We start from the raw sequence: 4,780 nt of genomic DNA, 5'->3' as shown, positions 1-4,780 counted from the left end.
GACACAAATAGCAGGTATTAGTTGCACAACTTTGAGATGATAGGATCATTAATTTTGGAAGTGGACAAAGGGACCCTTGGATCAAAGGTGATGTTCCTGGGAAGGAAGGCTGCTATTTCTGGCTCTGCCAGTGATATGTGGATCAGATTTTCACCCTTTGCAAGTGGTCTCCTCAGCTTGCTTATCCTCATGCTCTCTGCTTTCCAGGACTTCAAGGCTGTTTCTCCGAGAAGCTATTTCTCAAAGCTATGTTGATGGGATCTGCAATCTTGGAAAGGAAAAGGTAGAAAATGGTATTTGTAAACAGAGGTTGTAAACAGAGCCCTCAGCTGATTGTTAACTAAAGGCTACTTGAAGTGCACACCAAACTAATATCTACATGCTTCATCAGGATCCCAAACGTCTAGGCAAGAGTGTGCTTGTTTCACAGTGCTAATTTTGATGCAGAGATCTGAGGGGAGCTGCCACCCTCGGAGAATTAATCTCCCACTTCCAGTATGGAGAATGGAGAACTTTTAAATGAAAGATTCATGGTATACTTTCAGAGGAAATGGGAAGATATTTTGAGATGAAGATTTCCTGCTGCTTGCTAACCCCTCCCCTCCTTTACAAAACCCTTACCGCCATTTTTTTTCTCTTTTACTCTGACAAAACAGTCAACCAATCCCTAGATGGTGAACCTTTTCAGCACCAAGTGCCCAAACTGGAACGTGTGCACGCCTGTCAGAGCATCGGAAACCCGAAGACTAGCTGGCCGGTGCGCATGTGCAAGCTGGCCACCTGGTCTTTGGGTTTCCAGCGCGCACATGCACGCCGGCCAGCTGGTCTTTGTGTGTGTTGGAGCACTGAAAATCTGAAGTCCAAGTGACCGGCACTGGAAACCAGAAGAGCAGCTGCGACGGCGTGCGGGGCCGCAGAGAGGGTTGTGTGTGCCACCTCTGGCACGTGTGCCATAGTTTCATCATTACGGCCCTAGATGATTCCAAGGTCAGATAATCCTTTCCCTTAGATCTGCCATGATCATCTTTCATCAGGGTCACGAAAGTTTATTGATTGACAACAAAGATCAACCCTTCATAGTTGAGCACTATGACAAATCTCTACACCCCATTTTGCAAGCTTCAAAATGCCATTGGCAGATGCCATCACTATGTTCCTTACTTGGGGAACAATAATAAAAAAGGAAACAGTAACATAGAAAATATCCTGATCACTCACAAAGTGAACTTAGTTTATTATATTTTATTATATTTAACGTAACTTATATTAAATAGGTCTCAGCAACCTTTGCATTGCATGTCCATTCCATGGTCCGAATAGCTTGTCTAGTATAAATATATGAAAATATCAGTTGGCCAAGACTTCATCAATGACTGCAGTGCAGACTAAGCACATGAATTAAGATGTTCCCTACACTTTATATTAAGGGGATTACTACTGTGATTATTGCCAGTCTTTAACAAGAAGATCCAGTGTTGGGAGATCAGTCACCATGAATGCTTGGGTATTTCACATAAATATTCACAGAGAAGCATCTAGAAATGCTTCAGGTTATCAATCATCATCTTTCTATTTAAGCTGCACAGCTGGTTGGAAAAGGTTGTAAGGATACTATTAAATATTTATAGAATCCAAGAAGAATGGGGAAAGAGTTCCTGGATTATGGGATATTCTATATTGCTCCCACATTGAAGCATTAAAGTTGATTTCTACAATGTCTCCAACAAGGAGACTAGTTGTGTCCATGGACTTCTAGGAGACATACAGGTAGTCTTCGACTTGCAACCATTCATTTACTGACAATTTGAAGTTACAATGGCACTGGAAAAAAAAGTGACTTAGGACCAGTTTCCACACTGTTGCAGCATCCCAAGGTTCGCGCAATCAAAATTCAGGCGCTTGTTAACTGATATGTATTTATGATGGTTCCATTATCCTAGGGTCATTTGGTCACCATTTGCAACCTTCTCTGCCACTTCTGACAAGCACCGTCAATGGGGGAATCTAGATTCATTTAATGAGCACATGATTCACTTAATAACTGCAGTGATTCATTTAACAAGCCTGGCAAAAGTTGTAAAGCACAGGTCACTTAACTAAGTCATAAGTCGAGGACTATATATATTTATTATATATACTATTAATCCATCCCACTGAAGATTCCTCCAATTGGAATGTTTGGTACAGTGCTTCCAGAACATTGCCCTTCCCTTCATGCTACTATCAGTCATGGTGTGGATGGGAGTGTGATGGCACATTTTCAAGATCACAATACTTTGTGAACTTGAGGGATTTTTCTCTCTAACTTCCCAGGCATGAATAAAACCCTGCCCTGCCTGCTAAAGTGAGTAGGAGAAATGCTAGCTAGGAATACTCTTCATTCATCATAGAAAGAAGGCCTTCCAAATAAAATTCAATGTTCGATATTGTATTTTCTTCTTTTGAGATATTGCAATCAGTATTTTCCAGTCCCATTTTAGCCCTAGTGGTATGGGGATTACATATGTATATTAGCATTTTGTTCCAGAGGGGTTGAAGACAGACAAGGATGGCTGGGTGGACAATCAAATCATACTGGCAAATGGTGACAAAGAAAACTTAAAAATCTATTGTTTCAGTCTACATACTTGAAGGGTATGTAGGGCTCAACAATCAAGGTTTCTTTAAAAACTTGAGCTAACAACCAACAGTGAAGGACACATTTCAGTTGATCTGTTCTTACTGCAGATACAAGATGTCCTGAGAACTTGGAAGTAGGCAATAAACAAGCAAGTCAATAAATAAATAATGAAAATCAGCTACTGAAAAAAAAACCCCAGCAAATCAATCCAACTCTTTATTTATAGCAGTGTTTTAAATCTTTCATCTTTTTCTTCCCCTGTTACAGCGTAATGGACTTTTTGAGCTCATTTCTCGCCCTTGGATCTGAAGGGCACTGCACTATGTTTTGAAAACACTCCTGTCTGGTCTACTTCCAGACTGGCCAGGTTTAGTCCCCATACTGAAAGCCAAAATGAAGTTTGTGTCACTTGTGAAAGTTAATATTTACTAGAGTTTGAAGGTGGTTCCTCCCCTGCCAGTGGACTTTGGGCCTTATCTACTTTCTGGTTCAGCATTCTGTTGTAAGGCCCGAGTTTAAATAGTTGTTGCGGTTTTAAAACCCTTCTTGGCTCTGTAAGATGTTTTGATATAGAATGGTGCAGACAAGCAGAGAAATTTGGCTGACCAAGTGTCTCAATAGGACTCTGTTATCATTGCATCAATAGCTGATTTCTGTCAGTTGTTCCGAGAAGATCATGAAATGCTGCCATGTGGAGGCCATTTCTTTGAAAATTGTTGGAAAATTGCCCTGGTATCCATTTCTGACAGGAAAAACTGTTTCCTGGTTATACATCACAATGCTGCCAAAATAAATGTGTTTTTCTTTTAATTCCTCAAAATATCAATTTTTCTTCAACCATCTTTAGGATTAGCCCCTGGAGGGGAGGCTTAAAGAGTATAAAATAATTGAGGGGTGGTTCATTTGAGGGCATTATAATTCTCTATAATTTAGTCATCTCCATTTTATGGTACAGGAATTTTTTACAAGAAAAATAAAATACCTTTTTTAAAAATTAGACCAAAAATTGACAATAAACATTTTAAAAATGAGTAATGTATGACTGTTTATTAACCTCAAAATAATTAATTTGGTGCGCATCTTTTGACAATATACTTCAGTTTTGGAAATTTTGAGATATTTATCTCAAATAAGCTTTGCATCATTTTATCTTCTATTTAAAAAAATTAAAACAACATTCTCCATTTCTTCTAAACACCTTTGTATATGTTACGGTAAAAGATTAAACATACATAGAGGTACAGTATTAGCACAGTTTCTATACACATCTGGGAGAAAGGACATGGTACTGGCTACTCCTGGAAGAAGAAATTAAACCTTTCTAACATTTATCTTGACAAAATCACAAATGAGGAGGTGATAAGCCACCTGGGAAAGCAAAGAGAAATCATCAAAGCCATTAAAAAGCGAAAGTTAGACTATATTTTGGACATGTGTCTTTCAATAGGAAAAAAAACTACCCTCTAGACTACAGCTACATAGTTGAGTCTCCTAGTACACACAGAAAACATTTGTAGAAAAATATGGCATACTTCACTTAATCCTCTAGGGAAAAATTGAAGCAAACGAGGTCCAGGCAGAAGACAAACATCATGGTTTTAAAACCTAAGGGACTGGTTTGGACAAAACTCAGCAGCACTTTTTCATGTGGCTGTTGACAAAAATAATATTGCCAACATGATCGCCAATGTCTGATGACGGATATGGCACAAGAAGAACATTTATCTGGAAACTATAAAGGATAATATCTGAAATTACAGAGTAAATTTTGAAGAGGCAAATGTTTCACATTTCAAAAGACCACCATCTGAGATAAGCTGAATCATTGTGAGAAAAAATAGGTTGTCCATAGACCCAGCACTGTTCTCATTTCGTTATCCTTGGAATCAAAAGATCCCATTGCAGATAGCCTTACTAAGAATCTTCCAGAGGCCATCACATATTGACTTCTCATATTTTTCTGAGTATTGCTTCCTCAGAGTTGCTTCAATCTGTGAGATGGGTGAGAAATTATTTGATAATAATAATCTGGAAACAGCAGAAGAGAAGAGAAAGAACTAGAGATGATAACAAAACACATAGCCCTGCAAATAGAAAGACTGGCAAAAGAAAGCAATGGTAGTACCAATAATAATAGGCGCCTTGGGTGCAATCCCAAAA

Source organism: Thamnophis elegans, chromosome 3, assembly GCF_009769535.1.
Source record: "Thamnophis elegans isolate rThaEle1 chromosome 3, rThaEle1.pri, whole genome shotgun sequence".
NCBI classification, from domain to species: domain Eukaryota; kingdom Metazoa; phylum Chordata; class Lepidosauria; order Squamata; family Colubridae; genus Thamnophis; species Thamnophis elegans.
The sequence above is the reverse complement of the archived record's forward strand: the minus strand, read 5'-3'. Positions refer to the sequence as shown.